The sequence below is a fragment of the Armigeres subalbatus genome, chromosome 3 (assembly GCF_024139115.2).
Source record: "Armigeres subalbatus isolate Guangzhou_Male chromosome 3, GZ_Asu_2, whole genome shotgun sequence".
NCBI lineage: Eukaryota > Metazoa > Arthropoda > Insecta > Diptera > Culicidae > Armigeres > Armigeres subalbatus.
The window spans coordinates 325,269,075-325,294,969 of NC_085141.1; the positions used below are offsets into that span (position 1 = coordinate 325,269,075).

The 25,895-nt window shown below is 43.3% G+C and overlaps 1 protein-coding gene across 1 annotated transcript in view; it reads left to right on the plus strand.

Moving 5' to 3' along the window:
- The window catches only part of LOC134221106 (prolactin-releasing peptide receptor), a 193,394-nt gene that overhangs the window by 132,897 nt on the left and 34,602 nt on the right, over window positions 1–25,895 (plus strand). Inside the window, exon 3 of the mRNA XM_062700295.1 lies at window positions 21,150–21,704. The gene's annotated coding sequence lies outside the window, so the exon portion shown is untranslated. The remainder of the gene's footprint in view (window positions 1–21,149; window positions 21,705–25,895) is intronic.

Sequence of the window (25,895 nt, forward strand, 5' to 3'; positions counted from 1 at the left end):
AATGTGATCTAGCTGATTGAGGCAAAATGTTGAACAATATTCTTCTGAATAAAAATCTCGAATCTAAAGGTTCGGAAGCCTCTATTTGCCTCCTTTCAAGAGGCTCGGAAGCCTCCTTTCAAGAGGCTCGGAAGCCTCCTTTCAAGAGGCTCGGAAGCCTCCTTTCAAGAGGCTCGGAAGCCTCCTTTCAAGAGGCACAGCAGCCTCCTTTCAAGAGGCTCAGAAGCCTCCTTCCAAGAGGCCGAGGAGCCTCCTTTCAAGAGGCTCAGAAGCCTCCTTTCAAGAGGCCTGGAAGCCTCCTTTCAAGAGGCTCAAGCCTCCTTTCAAGAGGCTCAGAAGCCTCCTTTCAAGAGGCTCGAGCCTCCTTTCAAGAGGCCTCAGAAGCCTCCTTTCAAGAGGCCTGGAAGCCTCCTTTCAAGAGGCCTGGAAGCCTCCTTCAAGAGGCCTGGAAGCCTCCTTTCAAGACGCTCGGAAGCTTCCTTCAAGAGGCTCGGAAGCCTCCTTTCAAGAGGCTCAGAGCCTCCTTTCAAGAGGCTCAGAGCCTCCTTTCAAGAGGCCTGGAAGCCTCCTTTCAAGAGGCTCGGAAGCCTCCTTTCAAGAGGCCTGGAAGCCTCCTTTCAAGAGGCCTCAAGCCTCCTTTCAAGAGGCTCAGCCTCCTTTCAAGAGGCTCGGAAGCCTCCTTTCAAGAGGCTCGGAAGCCTCCTTTCAAGAGGCTCGGAAGCCTCCTTTCAAGAGGCTCGGAAGCCTCCTTTCAAGAGGTTTGGAAGCCTTCTTTCAAGAGGCGTCGCCTAGGTCGTTGCCGATTGTATCGAGTCGTATTATCTTCTATGTCGTTCGTAATAGTTGTTTTTAAAGGCGGCTTATTGGGCCTGCGCAGACCTCCTGTCTCGTCGGAGGGCCGTCGTGTCAGGGCTGTTGAGCGTCCCACCTAACACCACGACTTGGGCTTGTGCGCTTTGAGCGGCACAGGTCGCTTTGGCGGAGCCTACTTGCGGATACATGCAGCTTTTTATAGAGGTTTAACAGGGCCCGCTGTCAAACCCCACCACATCCTAGGCAGGCGCCACAACTCGCAGATGGCCTGGGGAGGGATCGTCAAGCCCTTGGACATAGTCCCTGCTGTCCCTGCTGTGAGAAATGATTAGTGAGACGTAATTTCGTAATTACCTGTTCGACCAAATGGCCTCTTCGACCAAATGACATATTCGGCCAAATTGCGTATTCGGCCAAATGACTTTTGGACAAATGGGTTTCGGCCTGATGGTTTGATCGGCCTAAAGGCATTTCTTTCGGACGAATAAGTTTCAGCCAAATGGCCCTTCCTCTTATTGGCCATGTGCTTGAGAATTCTTCCAAAAAAAACCTTCGGCTTTCGGGAGTTAAGCCAGAATTTCATTCAGTAATTCTTCTAGGAATTCTTTCTTGAATTCTTGAATTCGATATCTTCCAGAAATTTGTAAATGAAGTCTTTTAGACATTCATGCATAATTTTTTTCAGTGAATTCCTTCGTAATATTTTTTTTTGTAATTTTTCTAGGAATATTTTGAGCACTTTCTCTGAAAGTTACCCCAGGAATTTATCTGGAAGTTCTTGCAAAAAATGTCTCCAAACAATCCATCCGGAATACTTTCTGAAGCTCCTTCAGGGATTTCCTCCAAGCATACCTTTGGAGTTTCTTCAGGAATTCCTCACGAAGTTCCTTCAGGAATTCGTCAGAAAGATCCACCCGAAATTCCTCCAGAAAATCCTTTAGGAATTCCTCCAGATGTTTCAGGAATTCCTCCGGAAGTTCCTCCAAGAATACCTCCAGAAGTTCCTCCAGGAATTCCTCCAGAAATACTTTCAGGAATTTCTCCAGAAGTTCCGTCAGGAATTCCTCCGTATTTTCCCCCAAGAATTATTTCGAAAGTTCCTCCAAGATTTTCTCCCAGGAACTTCCGTAGGAATTTCTGGAGGAGCTGCCGGGTGGATTCTTGGAGGATCTTCCGGTGGAATTCCTGTAGAAACTGCCTAGAGAACTTCCGGAGGATTTCCTGAAAGATCTTCTGAAGGAATTCCTCAAGGAACTCTCGGAGGAATTCCTGAAACATCTGGAGGAATTCCTAAAGGATTTTCTGGAGGAATTTCGGGTGGATCTTTCTGACGAATTCCTGAAGGAAATCCAAAGGAATGCTTGGAGGAAATCCCTGAAGGAGCTTCAGAAAGTAATCCGGAAGGATTGTTTGGAGAAATTTTTGCAAGAATTTCCAGATAAATTCCTGGGGTAACTTCCAGCAATTCCTAGAAGAATTACGGAATGAAATTCTGGCTTAACTCCCGAAAGCCGAAGGGTTTCTTCGGAAGAATTCTCAAGCGTATGGCCAATAAGAGGAAGGGTCTTTTGGCCGAAACTTATTCGACCGAAAGAAATTTAGCCAAATGCCTTTAGGCCGAACAAACCATTAGGCCGAAACCCATCTGTCCGAAAGTTATTTGGCCGAATATATCATTTGGTCGAAGAGGTCATTTGGTCGAACAGGTAATTACGAAATTACGTCTCACTAATCATTTCTCACTTCTCAATTCTTACTGCGTCCTGCTTCTTACTTTGCTCTTCCCACTTTTCACAGTGAGGAGTGAGAAGGAGTAAGAAGTGGAATCTCTCACTTCTCACTGCTCTTTTCACACTCTCACTTTTCCACGTGAAAAGTGAATCATTTCTCACTTCTCATTGCTCACTGTGAAAAGGGAGAAGTGCGAAGTGAGCAGTGAAACGTCCCACTACTCACTTCGCACTTCTCACTATTCACAGTGAGAAATGAGAAGTGCGAAATGGTAAGAGACGTCTTATTCTCGCTTGTCACAGTGAGATTTTTTTTAAACTTTATTATAGTGATTTTTTTGAAAAAAAAGAAATTCATCACTATCATTGAAATATTTCCTGAATTCTGCTTAATTACATTCAATCCAGTCTAAATTATTTTAAATTGCAATTTTAAGTAATGAAAGAAGGTAATGCTGTCTTCGAATGACTGCATCCGGTCGATATGAGTGGAAGTGAGGAATAGTGCCTTCACGATTGCTTGGTATGAAGCAGCGGTTATCAACCTTTTTCTTTTGAGGTACCCTTTCGAACTTTGAGGACTTTTGGAAGATTCCGAGCCTCCTGAAAGTAGGATTCCAAGTCTCTTGAAAGGAAGCTTCCAAACCTATTGAAAGACTTTCGAGCCTCTTGAAAGCAGGCCTCCGAGCCTTTCGGAAGAAGGCTTCCACCTCTTTAAATGAGGATTCCGAGCCTCTTGAAATGAGGATTCCTAGCCTCTTGAAAGGAGGCTTCCGAGCCTCTTGAAAGGAGGCTTCCGAGCCTCTTGAAAGGAGGCCTCCGAGCCCTCTTGAAAGGAGGCCTCCGAGCCCTGTTGAAAGGAGGCCTCCGAGCCCTGTTGAAAGGAGGCCTCCGAGCCTCTTGAAAGAAGGCTTCCGAGCCTCTTGAAAGGAGGCTTCCGAGCCTCTTGGAAGGAGGCCTCCGAGCCTCTTGGAAGGAGGCTTCCGAGCCTCTTGGAAGGAGGCCTCCGAGCCTCTTGAAAGGAGGCTTCCGAGCCTCTTGAAAGGAGGCTTCCGAGCCTCTTGAAAGGAGGCTTCCGAGCCTCTTGAAAGGAGGCTTCCGCGCCTCTTGAAAGGAGGCTTCTGAGGCTCTTGAAAGGAGGCTTCTGAGGCTCTTTAAAGGAGGCTTCTGAGCCTCTTGAAAGGAGGCTTCTGAGCCTCTTGAAAGAAGGCTTCCGAGCCTCTTGAAAGGAGGCTTCCGAGCCTCTTGAAAGGAGGCTTCCGAGCCTCTTGAAAGGAGGCTTCCGAGCCTCTTGAAAGGAGGCTTCCGAGCCTCTTGAAAGGAGGCTGAGCCTCTTGAAAGGAGGCTTCCGAGCCTCTTGAAAGGAGGCTTCCGAGCCTCTTGAAAGGAGGCATCCGGGCCTCTTGAAAGGAGGCTTCCAAACCTCTTGAAAGGACGCTTCCGAGTCCCTTGAAAAGACGCTTCCGAGCCTTTTGAAAGGAGGCTTCTGAACCTCTGGAAAGGAGCCTTCCGAGCTTCTTGGAAGAGGCTTCCGAGCCTCTTGTTAGGAGGCTTCCAAGCCTCTTGGAAGGAGGCTGAGCCTCTTGGAAGGAGGCTTCCGAGCCTCTTGAAAGGAGGCTTCCGAGCCTCTTGAAAGGAGGCTTCCGAGCCTCTTGAAAGGAGGCTTCCAAGCCTCTTGAAAGGAGGCTTCCAAGCCTCTTGAAAGGAGGCTTCCAAGCCTCTTGAAAGGAGGCTTCCAAGCCTCTTGAAAGGAGGAGGAGGAATTTCTGGAGGAGCTGCCGGGTGGATTCTTGGAGGATCTTCCGGTGGAATTCCTGTAGAAAATGCCTAGAGAACTTCCGGAGGAATTCCTGAAAGATCTTCTGAAGGAATTCCTCAAGGAACTCTCGGAGGAATTCTTCAAGGAAGTCTATGAGACATTCCTGAAGAAACTTCTGAAAGGCACCCCGAAGGAACTCCTGAAGAAATTCCTGAAATAGCTTCTGGAGGAACTCCGGAACAAACCTCGGGAGAAATTGCTGAACGAACTTACGGAGAAATTCCTGATGGAACTTCTGAAAGACTTCCCAAAGGAGCTTCCGGAGGAAATCCTAGAGGAACTTCTTGAGGTATTCCTTAAGGGACTTTCGGAAGAATTCTTTTTAAAAAAATCGAAGGAATTCCTGTAGCAACTTCTGAAAGACTTCCCGAAGGAACTTCTGGCGAAATTCCTGAAGGAACTTCTAATGGAAATCCTGAACGGAAGGAGGAGGAATTCCTAAACAAACCTTGGGAGGAATTGCTGAACGAACTTCCGGAGAAATTCCTGCATGAACTTCCGAAACACTTCCCGAAACAACTTCTGAAGGAAATCATGAACGAACTTCTGGAGGAGCTCCTGAACGAACTTTAGAAGATTTTCTCGAAGGACTGCGGAGGAATATCTAAAGGAATTTCCGGTGGCATTTATATATCCAACTTGCGGGGGAATTCCTGGAGGAAACTTCGAGAAAATTCCTGACCAACTTCCGCAGCAATTCCTGAAGGAACTTTCGGAGGAATTACTAAAAGAATTTTCTGAGCTATTTCTGAAGGAACTTCCGTATGAAATCTTGTAATGAAGAGAAAAACTTTAGATGAATTTCCAGATGATTGCTTTGAAGAATTCCAGGATGAATTTCCGAAGGAAAACCAGAAGAATTCCTGGCGGAGTTTTCGAAGAATTGTGGGGGACAAGGACAATTTGAAGTAGATTTTGTAGGATTTTCTGGACGAATTCTATGCAGAACCGAAAAAACTTTATTTTCTTCTGGGAAATTTTTGTGGTGAATGTTTGGTTGAGACTTTCATAAGTTTTCCGTCCAACATGGACTTGATGGACTAGAAAGGAACTACTAGTTGATTTCAGGACCAATTTCTGGAAGATTTTCAGGAGGACTTTCTTGAATCAAATTACGTACTATCTCCAGGAAAAACTGCTTCTTAGCATTAAGAATTTGTGGATTTTTGCAGGTTTATGAGGATTTTTTTTATGTTGCGTGCACGTAACAAACCCACCATCAAATGAAGTAATGCATACGTCTACGTATGCACGACTACATATGATGCTGGGTTCCTTGCGTGGACACGGCGTGCACGCAGGTTAAAAATCGCTACGTGGACATCGGCCCTTAGTCGTGGCCAACCCGCCAACGCACTGTCAGTCTGCTTGGGTGATCATATGTTTCGAATCAAACAAAACACGATGTTAGACACACCAAAATATCCAATGACAGATGGAACTGAACAGGTTTTTTTTATTCAGGGCTCGGGTTGGCACTGACCCAGGTTTAAAAACAAATTCGACAATAGTCAACGATATTCCTTACACGTACACAATGCACATGACTCGGTTGTGGGGGTGACTTGGACCGCAGAACCGTCATCTAGTTTCCCCATTTTTTGCAACTTGTCGAAAAGACCTTGGGCAAGGCTGAGTCGATGTTTCCATCTAAAAACAATGGACAAACTTCTTTATCATAAAAATGGTTCTAGGTGAGGGGTTTCCCCTTCCGAAATTCTACTGGAAAACATTGAGAAATCCATTAAGCAAATTCTAATCAATTTCTCAGGAAAATCCTAAAAAAAATAGATTTTTCATTCAGATTTTTACACAAAATGCTTCGTAATTGCCTTTTGCTTTGCAAATTTCCATGGGAAAAAATGTTATGGGTATACTTTTGAAATTTGGTATTACAAGTTGTGGGAATTAAATTTCGATATAACTTCGAGCTTATTCGCAAGCCCCTGCAAAATCTTTTTTGTGAGGAGGTCTCTTTGATGTTTTAATGTTATCAAATGTTTTTTCACTTGCTTGAATATCAAGTGATTTTTTGTGTAAAAGTGTTAGTTCATCACTGACTAGGAACATAGAACTATTTCAACTGGCAAAAAAGACTGTTTAGAATAGAGTATTTATTAAGTTATTGTCGAAAATGCATAAAAGATGTATCCTTGCACAATCAAACTATCGGGCGTGATTAATCCTACTGTTGTTTAAGTTGTTATCATAAATTTATGTGTAATAGGAAAATGACAACACGATTAGATACGGTTATTTGTCAAACATATCAATCGACGTCAGAACGGTGACCTTCAAATATTAACTTTTTATGATCAAAGCTAACACAACTTTTAATTACCATGGATAACAATACAGCATCATTCGATCTTTCTCTCTATGTTATGGAGCCGATTATTATTTTGTTTGGGCGACTATTGGCGTCAACCATTATCGGAAAGCCATTAAAGTGGAACTCCATTCCACAGGGAAAATACCATTTTGCTAATGTGATCGAAGTAAAATGCTTTTATGGCCAAACAGGGCTGAACTTAACATGCTCGATGTGTTTGTTTTGGCGTTTTGATAATCAAATCAATCGTGAAAATCGTGCTTTTTATTGACGTTCAAATATAATGAAGAGTTTTACCATAACATGTGGGATAAAATCTTAAGATAATGAACAGAGTTCAATCCTGTTTCACGTGTTCAGAATGAATGTGAAAAAATAGGTGGATGGATAAAGGTAACGGTGAGAGGGTATGTAGCGGGGCGGGGAGAAAATAAAAAGCGATTATCAGTCGACCGCCGACTGTTGTTGAACAGGAAGGGAAACATTCCCGAAAACATGGAGAATGAATTAACAGAAACCGAAAATGTTGTAGGTATTTGCTGTTATCTGCGGGATCGTTGTTGCTTTGGTTGGTAATCCCATTGGCAGGTTGAGTAGGTAATAAATTGCTTGAAGGAACGCGAGACCAAGAGGTGTAGACCATTTTTCGCTTCTCATACAGGATTACGGTGAATGAATAGAGATTGTAAAGATATCAGATGGAAATGTTTGGTAAAAGTAAAAGAAAACCTTCCCAAGTTGTAGCTATTTATCACCGTGAACAAGCCGAAATAAGCGCTGCAAAAACGGGTTCTAAGTTTTCCGTTTCTAATTTCATCTCGAAGAATACAAAAAATAGTAATTCTGGTTATGACATGTAAATCAAAGTGTAGGAACGTATCGCTAAACCAGACCCTGATTCATTTCACATTAGCAGATGTCAACCGATTTCATCGGAATAACCAGTGGGTATGTGCAGATTTCTAACTTCTCTAATCCTTGCCTTTAGGCATACTTGGAAGTTAAAGCTACCATGACGGCTCGTCAATCAGTTAACAATTGTTGGTATGTAACGATTTTCTGTACTGCCGTAATCTGGCATAGTGACGTATACGCCATTTTCCAAATATGGTGTTGTCGAGTAGTACTCATCGTACTCTTTAACAGAAAAATGGAAAACATGTATGTTGCAAAATGGCGCATACGTCACTTTTTCAGATGACGGCAGTGTAGTGTTGTTTCATATTGATTGCGAAAACGGAAAGCAATGGAAGCTCATGTTTGAAGGACTGCAAATGATTGACACCAAAATGAACTTATCGAGTGGGTTTGATATTATGGAATGTAGGTAGATTGCGGTTGGAACAAGACACATTCACGCAAATGTACATCTCGTTTAGTCAGAAAGACAACGAATGATATGCTGCCACGTGGAGGACAAATAAATTGCATTGGATTTTTCCAAAATCAAACAAATTTTGATTTTGTTGGCTCAATTTCAGCACGATTGGTTTTGAAAATTCAATCTTATTCGTCTTCTCAGAAATCGCTCGGATATTCCCATGAAAGTATTTCGACAGAAACAGGGAAAAAGTCATATGAACATGGCGGATAAATCGAATTCTCCAACCTTGATTTGAATAACAACACAAAAAAAAAAACAGCACAGTACACCTACTAACGAGAACCACAGAAAAGAAAGGAAAGCTAATCCTCGTCGCAAATCTGTCAGCAAAACATAAATCCAGTTCCATAATGGCAAGGTACCCCTTTTTGTGTGCCGGTAACCGTAGGCATGACGACAACATGAAATCCGACGCAATCACTGTAAATACCACGTGGACACATTTTTTTTGTTTCACTACAATCCGTCGGGCACTCTCGCTGATGGCACTCTGGTCTGCCGTTTTGGGTGAATGCTCCTGGATGTGGTGAGCGGCAGCAAAAAGTTGTGACATACCACACTCGTGACAACGGGGTACTTCCTGGCTAATTTTTTGTGTAGCGACGAATTTGTGCCACAGAAAGTGGTCCTAATTTAATCAGTCCAGCAGGGGTCGTTTTTTGATAAATAATATAATAGATTTTGTTTTCTGTGACACAAATACCTAATTATTTATGAGTAGAACCTTTTCTTGTCCACTCGAAGAGTTTATTTAGATCGACCGTTCCAAATAAAACATTAACGCAATTAATTTTTCACCTTAATTATGTTTGCGTACTAAGACAAAATTACGACAAAAAACTTCCTTACTGCAATATCATCATGTGTTTCAGGTTGACTTATCATATTCATTGTCCTTTACATCATTCTGAACCAATTGGATTAAAAACTATTTTTCAAGACTTATTTAAGAGCTCTTGAAAAATGTTCGGTTCTACATATTGCACTGGAATTTGAAGTTTTATTTTTATACTGAACTAGCTCGTGATCTTGTTTCTCTGCATTTCATCGTGAAAAGCATACGATGACTCGAAGACTCTGAGTGCATGCAGTCTGTAATCAGCACAATGATGGCAGCACAATATTCTTAAGGTCACTCCTCACGGAATCCAAGTTTCAAAGTGCTCTGGTGTGACTGGTGTCTGGCGATAGCTGATGGATTGGGATAATAGGTGGTTCATCGCTTGTGTGTTTTCATTGGCGTTAAAAGCGTTGAAGTCACTTGCATGTTTTATGTCCAGAGGACTTAAAATACTAAGTCATTCCGACAATCTGATATGTAAATGTTCCCATGACTGTTTTTCACAAGAACATTGACCTCCCAGGCGGCTGGATAGGTAGGATATTAAAAATGTGCATCATCATAATCATAAAGCACCATGAAGGTACGAGCATATGGAGACGCATGGTACATCAACTTCTTATGGTTAAACTTGTTGGTCAAAGTCCACCACATCTGTTAATTGAATAATAAGTACAAGAATTTGTATTAGGGAAAACCTTATCTTAATTACATGTTGGGAAATCCGTCTTTCGAATTAGATGTCGAATTCTGCGATCAGGTAATCGTGAGAACTACAAGTTCAAACAGCTGGTTCTCGGACGGCTTTTGAACGATTCTCACAATTCTTTCACAACTATCTTACACATCGCATCTAGTTTCATCTATAGTTCGATATGTTTCTCAGGCTCATTTTTTGCTAGACCTGCAGGAGTAAGGAAGCTGTCATGCAAAATATTGAAAATTTCAATAAACATAACCTATTTCAATTTGAGCAATTTAGGATAAAAGACCCGATAGTTGAGTCATTGAGAAAGTTGAATCATGAGCATCCGAAAGCTGATCAATTATAGTTCAAACGAAGAGTGATCCAATTGCAGCAGAATCCAACATTGAAACCTAAACTGATACGTCCAATTAGTGGTGCAGTGTTCCAATGACCGATAGGGTAAAACCTGGGAGGGAGATTCAGATTCAAAAAATATGAATGTCAGTGCAGACCTAACTTTAGTTGTCATGAAACGTCACCACAGACCTAGCTGAAAATGTTTAATAATTTGGGAGTATCGATACTGATCATTTGCTTGAAAACTATAAAAAGCAGAAAATTAAATTGAACATTATCAATCTATATTTGAAACGACGGTTGTTGAACAAAAAAAAATGCCTAATACAATCGAACTGTGAAACTCGTTTGAAAATGGTGTCCATTAGGGTGGCTCAAATTAGTATGGGAAAAACTTTTTTCAATTTTTTTGATGGGCCGCCCTCTTATTCAGTTCTTTTTGATGCCCTGATGCTCTGGACAAAATTTCAGCCAAATCGGTCAACGTTTGGGCGGTGCTAAACTCGTTGGAAGTTTATATGCAAAAATGTATGCAGAAACATCCAAAAACAGTGAATTGCAGTTGGACGGCACAACTTACGATGAAAAACTATGGTACTCATTCAGATCTTGAAGAATTGAATAGAGAATGTTATGCTGAAAACCGCGAGAAGATTAGAGTTTGCCCGGCTAAGTTATTAGCATTTCTCTGAAGTGGGGTTTGAGCAAATTTAGTTTCTTTTACCTTTGAAAAGAAATAAATTCACCCCTACAACACTCCAGTAAAATGCTAATATCTTTGCCTAATAAACTCTAATCTTCTCGCGGTTTTCAGCATTACATTCTGTATTTAATTCTACAAGAACTGAATGAGTATCATGGTTCTTGATCGTAAATTGTGCCATCCAACTGCAAATCACTGTTTTTGGATGTTTCTGCATACATTTTTCCATATAAACTTCCAACAAGTTTAGCACCGATCAAACGTTGACCGAAATGGCTGAAATTTTGTCCAGAGCATCAGGGCATCAAATAGAATTGAATAAGAGGGCGGCTCATCAAAAAATTTGAAAAAGTGTTTTTTGAGCCACCCTAGTGTCCATTGTAAAGAGAAAAGGAGACGTCTAGGATACATCTTCTTGCAATGATTCCCTTTGCTTATCGTTTATTAATTCATTATCTGCATCGCTCGTTTCACGTTCTTCAAAGCCAACCCAATCCGCAGCTACAGTACAACATTTTTTCGTAATTTTAATCGTGAATAGTCGGATTTTGACGATTTGAAAAAATCTGTAAAGTGTTTGTCGTCTGAATCTGGCATAATTGGTGAAAGAATGAAGGAGAGATTTCGCTTTGCAACTTCTGTCTTTTCCCACCTGTTATGAAACAAGCTACTTCGAAATGCAAAAGAAAACAAAAACACATTTGCCAACATGAATAATCAATTCTTGCCAATCATTTCTTTAAGTTTCTTCAAAATTCTTCATATCAAATTTTGAAAGTTTTCTTGTGAACCATCGATAGCGATAGATGTTGTTAACCCTTTATAAGGCAGACGAATCTAAACAATAAATTAACAAAAACAACAATAGGACACAATGTTGACATGGTATTAAACTCAAATGTATGTTTGTTATACATTAAACAGTTCAGAAACATTAAAAAATTGGTGGCAATATACGTTACATTTTTTGGTGAAGAGTCCTAGTCAGAAAACGCATTATAAGTGAAAACAAAAATTTCGCGTTTTTTCTCCCAAGGGGGGACCAAGGGTGTTCTTCAACCGAAACACCACCGTATTACATTGTGCTTACAGGAAGTTGTTGTACCCCGAAACATCACCGTGAGTTTACAATGAAATGTTCCAGAGTAAAGTACACCCGATTCTGTTTTTACACGGATTTTTTTTACACGGCCGTGTAAAAAATCCCAAACAAAATTTTTGCAAAGTTGCTTAATTTTGCATGATTCGTCGAGAAATCATAAAACCTTTTTTACACGGATTTTGAACTAAAAACTTATTTTACACGGAACGCATCCCCCGTGTAAAAAAAGAATCAGGTGTATTGAAGCATATGAGCCTTCCAGGATTATCCGCCAGATCACTATTTCATGTATTCTCTACACATGCCCTAATTTCCCTTACAATATTACTGATTTGACTGTAAATATATGAAATGGGGTTGGGAGGGTGCATCAGTGAAGTTACAACTGGACAATGAAGTGGTAGCCAATCGGAGTCAAGGAAGGAAAGTAACAGACGTTTGCGTCTAGTACTTTCATCTCCAACAGTTGTTAACCAGTTGACGCGCCCTTCTTCAAACAAACCATCCCGTGGAAAGCTTGACTAGTATTGCAAATATCAATTAATTATATTTGTTGGATCATTCTGCTGGAAGGATATTCTCATTTTCCCGTGGGTTTCGTGTGAGTGTCTCTGCTTACAGGCCCACCGCCTCCGTTTTTGGCCCTTCATACAGCAATATGTTGAATTCAAATTGATATTGCAATTTGACTCTACTGTCAAGTGAACCGCATGCAGAGCAAGACTACAGCAAGGATGGTTGCTCACTACATACATACATACATACATACATTTTTATTTATTTATTTATTTGCTTAATCGTTAATCGAACCTGGAAGAAAGAATACTACCTTTCATTCAGCGAACTGGACTATCGAAATTCATAACTGGCGCCTTATGAATCTTTGACTGATTATTCCACCAACAGTGCTTCTTATACGCAGTTACCTTCCCGAGTAATCAAGCGTCGATGGGCGTGTGGTCTACATACCGGCCTCCCAACCCCGACGTCCATGGTTCGAACCCAGTCTGCCGCACTTCTCTTTTTTTCAAAATCATCATTCATAAGGCAACATATTGAAATTCATAACGATTCCTTGTGGCAAATTTTCATAAGGCGTTTGATTGAAAACCATACGTCCATTTTCCTCAGTGTTGCTCAGAGATCTTAATCATTAGACCACAATGTAGTTTTGAGTGGTAATAGCTAAATTGCATTAACATTCTATCCCATATAATTTTCATTCAAATATAATCAATATGAAGGGGAATTATTTTCCTTACCCCAAAACATCAATTACCGGCAATGTCCTTGTGAAATGGTTCTTCATGACGACAAGGCTATCCCTTTATAATCAAAAAGCTAATGTCGTTTCATTCAATAAATTTTTATCTCAAAAATAAACAAGATAACGGAGATAAACAAACGCCAAAATGATTCGATGAACAAAAAGGGATAAAGGTGTAGTGGTGATCATTTATGAAATTATTTGCCAAAATATATCATTGCATTGATATCATACTTTACGAGAATTTATAAATAGATAACGATTCATTGAAATTTATATCAAGGAATTATATTACGAATAAATTAGTGTGAAAAAATATCGACAAAATTATTAAATTTTATATAAATGACTTTGAATGAGTTTTGGTTGTTGAGTTGGTCGAGATAGATGCTGACAAGAGATTCGTATTTTATTTATACTGAATTTAATCCGCCGCATTTTGTGATTCCCTCCATAGGGAAGCGAAAAACGACTATGTTCCGGACACTTCTTAATTCAATACTCCGGGAGAGAGAGTTTCACGAGACACTTCATATTTCAAATTCCCGCACTCGGAACGTTATATGAAACTTGAGAAAGTCACGCACCGGCTTTAATGAAATCAACGAAAACATCGATGACACGCAAAACAAAAATTGGTCAGTCCGTGTGACGCTTGCTTTGGTATATTTTGCTCGTCTATAATTTTCTTGCGTCATGACGTTTAATTTTATTGTTATTTCGTGCGTAGTATCTGGATCTCCCTCCCAGGGTAAAACCACCTATCATGGAGGGCTTAAGTGCCGCATCGAAGCAAAATTAATTTCGAAAATTCTTTAAAAATTAGCTGTTTATATTTTTTCATATTGCAGTAGTAGAATATGATGCTGGTTAACTCTAGTTTCGTAAATATTACGGCAATTGTGCTAAGCTTATGTTGTTTTGATTTTATCGCAATAAAAACAGAATACCGCAATAATAGGACGCAGTTGCCTATTGTTGCGGTATTTTTTGAAGGTCAGTCCTATTGTTGCAGTATTGCCTGTATTTCTTATGGAGAGCGATGCCACAACAATATGACCTTAGCACTACCGCAATAATAGGCTCAAAGGAAGCAATTTTTTTAATGGAAAACGTTGATTTTACATAATTTTGAACGGAATTTTATCAAACAAAAGGTGTTCTAGAGGTTGATTTGAAGAGTTTTAGCGGATCCATAATTGCTTTTTATGCTATTATATCCAGGATGAACTATTTAAGCACCACCGCAACATTAGGACATATCACAACGATAGGACGTTTTACCCTAGTTGCAGAATGTTTTATTCATGTTCCTATAGTTGCGAATTCCATTGTTTTAATATGGGACTTGTAACTATACTGCCGTAATCTGAAAAAGTGACGTTTTAACCTTTTGCCGAAAATGGTGTTAACGAGTAGTACTTATCGTGCTCTTTAACAGAAAAATGGAAAACCAGTATGTTGTAATTTGGCGCATACGTCACTTTTTCAGATTACGGCAGTATAGAAACAATACTGCAACTCATGGTGCAAAGCTGAAAAGGATAAGATATTTTAGTGATACCGTGGGGTATCAAAATCCATACATTTAAGCACCTTGTCATATAAAAAGTGACTAGAAAATAGGAAATGAATTCTTATGTAACGTTTGTCATTGACATAGGAGCATGAAGGCTTCTTCTTTTAAAATGTGTCACATTTACACATGAAAAACTACAAAAAACATGCGAAAATAATAAATTAAATATCTACTCCTGAATCGAAATCCGTCCACCGTGGACGGATTTCTAAACGAAGGATTAAAATCCGTACTCCTTTTTTTAACTAAATATTTAATAGGAGGGCTCTTTAACCACCTTAAGAACATTCCCCGGCCCAAGAAACGGCCGCATACAATCCTATCGGGATTCCTATTCGGAATCCTGTCGGGATTCCCATTCGGAATCCTGTCGGGATTCCCTTCGGAATCCTGTCGGGATTCCCTTCGGAATCCTGGCGGGATTCCCTTCGGAATCCTGGCGGGATTCCCTTCGGAATCCTGGCGGGATTCCCTTCGGAATCCTGGCGGGATTCCCTTCGGAATCCTGGCGGGTTTCTCTTCGGAATCTGGTCGGGATTCCCTTCGGAATCCGGTTAGGGTTCCCTTCGGAATACGGTCGGAATACCCTTCGGAATTCGGTCGGGATTCCCTTCGAAATCCGGTCGGGATTCCCTTCGGAATCCGGTCGGGATTCTCTTCGGAATCCGGTCGGGATTCCCTTCGGAATCCGGTCGGGATTCTTTTCGGAATCCGGTCGGGATTCCCTTCGGAATCCTGTCGGGATTCCCTTCGGAATCCTGTCAGAATTCCATTCAGAATCTAGTCAGGATTCCTTCGAATCCGGTCGGGATTCCTTCGAATCCGGTCAGGATTCCCTTCGGAATCCGGTCGGAATTCCCTTCGGAATCCGGTCGGGATTTTCTTCGGAATCCTGCCGGGATTCCCATTCGGAATCCGATCGGGTTTCTCTTCGGAATCCGGTTAGGCTTCCCTTCGGAATTCGGTCGGGATACCCTTCGGCATCCGGTCGGGATTCCCTTCGAAATCCGGTCGGGATTCCCTTCGGAATCCGGTCGGGATTCCCTTCGGAATCCGGTCGGGATTCCCTTCGGAATCCGGTCGGGATTCCCTTCGGAATCCGGTCGGGATTCCCTTCGGAATCCGGTCGGGATTCCCTTCGGAATCCGGTCGGGATTTCCATTCGGAATCCGGTCGGGATTCCCATTCGGAATCCGATCGGGTTTCTCTTCGGAATCTGGTCGGGATTCCCTTCGAAATACGGTCGAGATTCCCTTCGGAATCCGGTCGGGATTCCCTTCGGAATCCGGTTGGGGTTCCCTTCGGAATACGGTCGGGATACCCTTCGGAATTCGGTCGGGATACCCTTCGGAATCCGGTCGTGATTACCTTCAAAATCCGGTCGGGATACTCTTCGGAATCCGGTCGGGATTCCCTTCGGAATCCGGTCGGGATTCCCTTCGGAATCCGGTCGGGATTCCCTTCGGAATCCGGTCGGGATTCCCTTCGGAATCCGGTCGGGATTCCCATTCGGAATCCGGTCGGGATTCCCTTCGGAATCCGATCGGGTTTCTCTTCGGAATTTGGTCGGGATTCCCTTCGGAATCCGGTCGGGATTCCCTTCGGAATCCGGTCGGGATTCCCTTCGGAATCCGGTCGGGATTCCCTTCGGAATTCGGTCGAGATTCCCTTCGGAATACGGTCGAGATTCCCTTCGGAATACGGTCGATATTCCCTTCGGAATCCGGTCGGGATTCCCTTCGGAATCCGGTTGGGGTTCCCTTCGGAATACGGTCGAGATACCCTTCGGAATCCGGTCGTGATTCCCTTCGAAATCCGGTCGGGATTCTCTTCGGAATCCGGTCGGGATTCTCTTCGGAATCCGGTCGGGATTTCCTTCGGAATCCGGTTAGAATTCCCTTCGGAATTCGATCAGGATTCCCTTCGGAATCCGGTCAGGATTCCCTTTGGAATCCGGTCAGGATTCCCTTTGGAATCCGGTCAGGATTCCCTTCGGAATTCGGTCAGGATTCCCTTCGATTCCCTTCGGAATCCGATCAGGATTTCCTTCGGAATCTGGTCAGGATTCCCTTCGGAATCCGGTCAGGATTCCCATTCGGAATCCGGTCAGGATTCCCATTCGGAATCCGGTCAGGATTCCCTTCGGAATCCGATCGGGTTTCTCTTCGGAATCTGGTCGGGATTCCCTTTGGAATCCGGTTGGGGTTCCTTTCGTAATTCGATCGAGATATCGGAATCCGGTCGGGATTCCCTTCGGAATCAGGTCGGGATTCCCTTCGGAATCCGGTTGGGGTTCCCTTCGGAATACGGTCGGGATACCCTTTGGAATTCAGTCGGAATTCCCATATGAATCCGGTCGTGATTACCTTCAAAATCCGGTCGGGATTCTCTTCGGAATCCGGTCGGGATTCCCCTCGAAATCTGGTCGGGAATCCCCTCGGAATCCGGTCTGGATTCCCCTCGGAATCCGGTCGGGATTCCCTTCGAAATCCGGTCGGGAATCCCCTCGGAATCCGGTCGGGATTCCCCTCGGAATCCGGTCGTGATTCCCCTCGGAATCCGGTCGGCATTCCCTTTGGAATCCGGTCGGGATTTCCTTCGAAATCCGGATGGGATTCCCATTCGGAATTCGGTGGGGATTCCAATTCGGAATCCGGTTGGGATTCCCATTCGGAATCCGGTTGGGATTCTCATTCGGAATCCGGTCGGGATTCCCATTCGGAATCCGGTTGGGATTCCATTCGGAATCCGGTCGGGTTTCTCTTCGGAATCTGGTCGGGATTCCCTTCGGAATCCGGTCGAGATTCCCTTGGGAATCCGGTCGGGATTCCCTTCGGAATCCGGTTAGGATTCCCTTCGGAATACGGTCAGGATACCCTTCGAATTCGGTCAGGATACCCTTCGGTATCCGGTCGTGATTACCTTCAAAATCCAGTCGGGATTCCCTGCGGAATCCGGTCAGGATTCTCTTCGGAATCTGGTCGGGATTCCCTTCGGAATCCGGTCGGGATTCCCTTCGGTATCCGGTGGGGATTTCCTTCGGAATCTGGTTGGGATTCCCATTCGGAATCCTGTCGCGATTCCCATTCGGAATCCTATCGGGTTTCTCTTCGGAATATGGTCGGGATTCCCTTTGTAATCCGGTTGGGGTTCCCTTCGGAATTGGATCGAGATATAAGAATCCGGTCGGGATTCCCTTCGGAATACGGTCGGGATACCCTTCGGAATCCGGTCGTGATTCCCTTCGAAATCCGGTCGGGATTCTCTTCGGAATCCGGTCGGGATTCTCTTCGGAATCCGGTCGGGATTCTCTTCGGAATCCTGTCGGGATTCCCTTCGTAATCCGGTCGGGATTCCCTTCGGAATTCGGTCGGGATTCCCTTCGGAATCCGGTCGGGATTGCCTTCGGAATCCGGTCGGGATCCCCTTCGGAATCCGATCGGGTTTCTCTTCGGAATTTGGTCGGGATTCCCTTCGGAATCCGGTCGGGATTCGCTTCGGAATCCGGTTGGGGTTCCCTTCGGAATCCTGCCGGAATTCCCTTCGGAATCCGGTTAGGGTTCCCTTCGGATTACGGTCGGGATACCCTTCGAAATCTGGTCGAGATTCTCTTCGGAATCTGGTCGGGATTCCCATTCGGAATCTGGTCAGGATTCCCTTCGGAATCCGGTCGGGATTCCCTTCGGAATCCGGTCGGGATTTCCATCGGAATCCGGTCGGGATTCCCATTCGGAATCCGGTCGGGATTCCCATTCGGAATCCGGTCGGGATTCCTTTCGAATCCGATCGGGTTTCTCTTCGGAATCTGGTCGGGATTCCCTTTGGAATCCGGTTGGGGTTCCCTTCGGAATTCGATCGAGATATCGGAATCCGGTCGGAATTTTCTTTCGAAATACGGTCGGGATTCCCTTCGGAATCCGGTCGGGATTTCCTTTAACATCCGGTCGGGATTCCCTTTGGAATACGGTCGGGATTCCCTTCGGAATACGGTCGGGATTCCCTTCGGAATACGGTCGGGATTCCCTTCGGAATACGGTCGGGAATCTCTTCGGAATCCGGTCGGAATTCCCTTCGGAATCCGGTCGGGATTTCCTTTGGAATCCGGTCGGGATTCCCTTCGGAATCCGGTCGGGATTCCCTTCGGAATCTGCCCTGTTGAAAGTATTGGTACAATAAAAACTGTCATATACTGTAGTAGTATTGGTGTCGTATTTATAAAAAACAAAGAATATTAGTAGGGTGGTTCAAAAAACTACCCAGCTCCACCACGCTCACTCGATTCCGTCCCATGCTCCGAGTGTCCTCCAAAAACCGATTTGAACAAAAACTGGTTGAACACTAGCCGGTTCAAGTTTATATGAAAACTAGTATGAGAAACTAAACCTTTCATTACACTGGCTACAGTGCCTCCCCTCCAAACGCTGGCGAAAAGAGAACCCACATAGCTTAAAACAACATTCCGGAGACTTCACTGAACGAAAACCGCACCGCAGGAAAGATCCATTGATTATGTAACGCAAAAAATAAGCCTAATTATCATGCTAAAGATTCGCAACCTCGATTAAAATCGACTCCCAACCTTTGAAACGATCATTCAATGTCCATTGTTTATGGAATTAAAGGCTCCCCCAGACCTAAGTGATTTCATCGCCGCGACGGCGACAACTAGTCGCCGCGATTCTATCGTCGGGTCGCTGCCGGCAATGTTTCATTTACGCTTCCATACCAACGGCAGCAGAATCACAGTCGCCAAGCGATAGAATCGCGTCGCGATTGTCGCATCGCGTGTGTTTGGAGGAACCTTAAAGCTCTTGAATATTTCATCCAGTCATATGGTCTCCCCCTCGCCAGCGCCCAATGACGAAGTGCCACTATCAAAATAATGTAAAATTCAACCTCGCCATATCAACTGTCATACAAACCTGAAACGACCTGTGCATGGTAAGCCTCTATTCAAACCAACCCAAACCATCGGATGACACCCAAATTATGAATCATAATCGACTGAGCGCGGCGGAGCAAAATCATTTTTTGAACCACCCTATGTATTAGTTTGCTGCTGCCGCTGCCGGTGTTTACATTCGTTCCGCGGTCAGTTTTTAATCGTTTTTTCGGGCAAAAATAGCAGTTTATATTAAGTTTTCGGTTCAAACGAGTGACTGATTTCAAAAAGTGATGTTTAATTTGCATTCTATCAACATTTCGGGCTGCTCATGTGCGGAGAAGTGAGTAAAAAAATGGTTTTTCTATGCCCTTTGAGAAGAAGTGAAGTGCAGTGATAAGCCTGAAGAAACGCGAACGGCTATTAAATTGGCACGAAACTGCTGATTTACGATAACATTCGAGCCGAAATTCATAGGACTATTTGAGGAAACATGTTCATTATCACGGGAAGTGAATAAATATGCTGTGAACAGGTTAGTAATTTGAATATTATACTTTCGTTCGATGCTGTTCGATGCATTCGAATGTTGGTGGGAGAGGAGTGCGGGAGGTGTGGGGTTGGCCCGTGGAAGGTCCGGTGCCATATTGACTGCCATCATGGTACTCTTCCAACTATGTCCTTAACATTTGAAAATTCGACAGTAAAAAGTCTTTTATTATTTTATTTTACGCACCATGTACCTATATCGAAAGGTGTTGATCTTCCCTCATAGCAAACTTGACTATTTACAATGTGAAAGAAAATTATAAATTTACCCTCAATTAGATAATATATTAACCGTATTTTAATAATAATGTCGAAAATAACAAAATCAAACAAAGATTATCTATCAGTGTCACCCAAATGCTCGGTCCAAATCATCCAATTGTGCAGAAGTCAAGCGTGGCATATGATGGTACTCTTCTAATAGATTTTTTCTTCTGACATTGTTTCGTCTAAGGAATATTGTGCAATACAAAAAAGATAGCTAATAACTAGCGTAGTTGGCTACACGTTCGCCTTATAAGCGAATGGTCATGGGTTCGATTCCCAGCCCCTCCACCAAACCCTCGTCAGTCGCCGGATGCGCAGCCCATGCGGTAGCGTTCTGGGAGACGCGCTTATCGTCATGGCTGCCTGATGACGACTGACACTTGTTCTTCTCGGAGGCATTCCTCCAACGTACTCGGCAAAAATGGCAACCGAACAATGCAACGATCATTGGATACACGACATGGACAAACGGACACAATGGACTCACGATGAGATGGACTGGCAACGACAACAATAATGGCAATGGAAATCTAAAAATAGATTCTGTGTGGATTCTGGTTGCAGAATACCACAGTAGATCTCGGTACAGTAGCGGTTAAGTAACACAGAGTGCCTAAATAAATAAATAAAGGAATAAAAAAAACTAGATAATAAGGTAAAATCGATACAAAAGTCATATGAACGTTCAATTACATAGAATTCAAGATAATCAAGACACATATTCATTCCATTCAACTCAATTCAATCAATTTCCCATGACACACCGTACATATGAAGCGCAACAAAAGGAACTAATTTCCAACTTCTGTCATTTGCTCCATCATTCATATTTCCAGGTGATGCAACCGAAAAGTCCTTCCTTTCACGTCGGAGCAGAAAACTGACGGCAACAAAATAGAACACAGAAAAAATCCCAGCAAAATGATGAAAGAAACTAATTTTCCAATCCCTCATCGTGGGATGGACAGCTGGCAGCCACAAAGCTGCGCCAGCTTCCCTGTAGGTCAACACGGTGGCGATGGACGTGTAGTGGCAACATCGGCAGCATCCGCGAATGGCTGCCATGTGTAACATTTCATCAGGACCTTGATCCAGAACGACGACTTCGACATCGCGGAAAGAAGTGAGAATCGACGAGCAGGAAATTAACGAGAGGAAAAAAAGCCACCGTCAACAGACGACGGCAACACGTTCGACCGCAGCAGGTGGTAACCAATCGCACACGGCAGCTCGAGGGTGTTTGTACGATTTAATTGGAGCACCACCGCGGTATCGGGCGTACACATCCGCAGCCCACCACCAATGGCGGTATATGTCGATCTAATCAAGAGCCGACCGCTACCCCCATCAGCTCATTTTGCAGCGATATCGTTCACGAGGAAGTGATTACGGTAATTGTTTGAGTTTTGTCAATTAATTTTGTTTCATTGGATGATTTACAGGAACTGGGTAGCGTGAATGTTGGAATTTTTGTTCAAATATTTGCGCACTGGAACGAAAGCAAACATTCATTTATTTTTTGTTTTAACGAAATAGTCAGACAACATATGAATATAAATTTGAGTGCTACTACTCTATTTTTCCATAATTTGTTGTAGGAATTGAATTGTTAAGCGCGAGTTGATTGGAAAGGTATCACGGAGATATTCATATTTATTTTTCGTAAAACTATTCTACCTGTATGTCGAAATTTATTTTTTTAAGTATAACCGTTGAGTATGGCAAATTAATCTGACATCCCTGCGGAGTTCTCCGCTGGTTGGCAGTAATCCATGTTACGGAAAATACGGTGACGGAAACCGATAGGACGCTCACTGGCTATGAATGATTCATTCTTTTCCGGTTCACTTCGCTTCGCGGCATCCGGTCACAAGGATTGACTGAAGTCAGTGATGATGGATGGAGACTCTCCACCTTTGAAGAGCCATGTGTGGACCCAGTACTACTCGAACAAGTGTTGTGTTGTTTTTTCGCCTTTGAGATTCTGTGGTGGCTGACGTTCATACGGGCGCAAGGCAATATATGGACTTTTACGATGAGGGATGGAAACTAGAGAATGATGCTAACAAGCGAATGTGAGAAGTCTGTCGATCTGAGCTAGTCTGGATTTTTTTTGCTCATCATGGCTACAAATGAGTAATGAGTTCTTGCGAAGAGAAGTGATTATTATAAAAGGATTATTTTCTAGCCGGATGTGTTGCCTGAATGAGGAACATGATGATGATGAATGGTTATTCAAGAGAACTGTTTTTAATAATTGAAGAACGCTGTGGTTTCATACATCCAACTATGAATAGTAAAACTTTTTTTTCAACAACTTTATAGTAAGTAACTCAATCTGTGATCTGGCGGTAACTCTTCAATAGTTGTGATAAGATCTCGGACACACCATGTTTAAAACGGTTTTGAAACTCAATGAATATTTCACGTCACTCAAGAAGTCCCAGGAGTTGTTGGTTGAGGTTTCTTTAAGAATTCTTCCTGGAGTTTCTGTAGGAATTCACCATGTGGTGAGTTCAAGAATTCCATCTGGAGCTCAAATTTCTCTGGAAATTTATTTTGGAGTTTCTCCAGGAACTCATCCTGGAAAAGTTCAGGAATTTATCCTGAAGTTAATTTAGGAATTTCTCTTTAAGTTCATACAGAAATTCCACCTCATTTATATTTGAAGTATTCAGTATTCCCATTTCCAATAGAATGCACTACTTCAAATCCGCATAGCTTGCATTCAAGTCGCTTTCATTAATTAAAGCGTATGCAACCATTCTCACTCCGCTATAAAATCCGAGGGATCAGAGTCCAAGTCCGAGCATTTGCTCTCTTTGAAAATAAGTATAAGAGTCCAAAATAAATTAAACGAGACAAGTCATTCAGACGAAAGGTGAAAGAGATAGCGCTTTAATCGGTTCACATTCTTGGTTGATGAGAATCGTCGTTTGATAAAGTACTTCCGGTCACGAAGCAATAAGTTCTCGCTTATTCTGAGGGCTTTAAGAACTTTCACTCGCCCATTTTTACCTGGACCGTGGAAGAGGCGAGAGTGCGTGATAATCGTTGTCGCGATGTGTTTTAATTGTTAATTTATTCTAAATGTGAGAAGTTTGCCATCCAACAACTAAAGACCATTACGATTTTCAACAGATCCAGTCAATTTATTTGTTTCGCGGATGACATGGACATTGTCGGCCCAACATTTGCAAAGGTGGCAGAACTGTACACTCGCCTGAAACGTGAAGCAACAAAAGTTGGACTGGTGGAGCGCCGCCTGGAAAGCAGTGTTACGATAGACGGAGATACCTTCGAGATGGTCGAGGAATTCGTCTAGCTTGGATTCTTGCTAACGGCTGATATCAATGTTAGTCGTGAAATACGAAAGCGCATCATTTGTGGAAGTCGGGCCTACGGGCTCCAGAAGAAACTTCGGTCAAAAAAGATTCGCCACCACACCAAATGCTCGCCCAGCTAGAGGTGTGCGCCGCCACCGCCGACAGTTTTTGGCACGCCGCTGCGGCCGATATTTTTGGATCAGCGCGCCTCCTTCTTAAAATTTGTCACGCCGCTGATTTATAATTTTCCACGCCGATTCAAAGAAGTCCGCAGAATTTTCAGTGGAAATTCCAAAGATATACAGCAACCGTTCGCTAACTGGGCTAAAACACCAGCCCAGTTACCGAACGTCGCTTTCTAACTGGGCTGACGAGGGAATTCGCGATGCATTGTTGTGATCGTGTTTTACATGAAGCTTAAAGAATATACGATTCAGAATCCCCTCGTCACCGACTCTTTGTTGTTGTTTTTTGATGGATAACTGCTTTTTAACTGGGCTTTGGCTCAGTTAGCGAACGCCCAGTTAAAAAACAGTCCAGTTAAAAGGCGCCCAGTTAGCGAACTGTTGCTGTAGTGAATTTCCATAGAATTTTCTGATTGAACCCTACAGCATCACGTTGCAACTCCAGAGAATGTTTCGAATTGTTTGGAACTTTTTCGAAAAATCATTGATTTTTCTTGAAAATTCCAAGCAATTTCTTGTTGAAATTTCGAAAGAAAAACTCACCGTAAAAAACTAAGAAAAAAATTCTGTTGAAATTGCGTTGAAAACCAGAGAATTCTTTGTTGAAATGGAATTTTTGAACGAAAAAAACAGGCCTTCACTGCCGTAAACTGAAAAAGTGACGTATGCGCCATTTTACAACACACATGTTGTAAAAAGCGTTTTCGCCAAAAGCTTCCGAAAGGAAGCTAATCTTCTAAAACGCGTCAGGTTTTTTCGACTTTGAAATCAATAGCAACTTTGTTTGAAATTTTAAAGCAGATGGAAAAGGCTTCCTTGACATTTTCGGTCTTGTTTGACGTACAAAATGAAGTGGTATAATAAGGTTTCAAACGCAAAACACAACAGGGTACGTCATTCCAACTTTTGTCAGTTAATGAAGCTTGCTAACGTTTGATTCTAAGTGAAACTGTGCACCATGGTCCACCGGAAATAAGGAGGAATGGTCCTCCGGAAATTTAGGGGGTTTGGTGTCAGGCCCTGCAAGCCAGCCTTTAAAAAATTATAAGCAACGAACAATCAACAAGAGAGTACGGACCGGAACCATCGGCGAAGACCACTGCGACGAAAAGGGACTAGCGATTGGAAACTCGGTTCGTGGAACTGCAAATCTCTCAACTTCATCGGGAGCACACGTATACTCGCCGATGTGCTTAAGGACCGTGGATTCGGCATCGTGGCGCTGCAGGAGGTTTGTTGGAAGGGATCAATGGTGCGAACGTTTAGAGGTAATCATACCATCTACCAGAGCTGCGGCAACACACACGAGCTGGGAACAGCTTTCATAGTGATGGGCGATATGCAAAGGCGCGTGATCGGGTGGTGGCCGATCAATGGAAGAATGTGCAGGTTGAGGATCAAAGGCCGGTTCTTCAACTTCAGCATAATCAACGTCCATAGCCCACACTCCGGAAGCACTGATGATGATGAGGACGCATTCTACGCGCAGCTGGAACGTGAGTACGACAGCTGCCCAAGCCACGACGTCAAAATCATCATAGGAGATTTGAACGCTCAGGTTGGCCAAGAGGAGGAATTTAGACCGACTATTGGAAAGTTCAGCGCTCACCGGCTGACGAACGAAAACGGCCTACGACTAATTGATTTCGCCGCCTCCAAGAATATGGCCATTCGCAGCACCTACTTCCAACACAGCCTCCCGTGTCGGTACACCTTGAGATCACCACTGCAGACAGAATCACAAATCGACCACGTTCTGATTGATGGACGGCACTTCTCCGACATTATCGACGTCAGGACATATCGTGGCGCTAACATCGACTCTGACCACTATCTGGTGATGGTTAAACTGCGCCCAAAACTATCCGTCATCAACAATGTTCGGTACCGACGACCGCCGCGGTACGACCTAGAGCGACTGAAGCAACCTGATGTCGCCACTGCATACGCGCAGCATCTCGAGGCAGCGTTGCCGGAAGAGGGTGAGCTCGATGGGGCCCCTCTTGAGGACTGCTGGAATACAGTCAAAGCAGCCATTAACGACGCAGCGGAGAACAACGTCGGGTATATG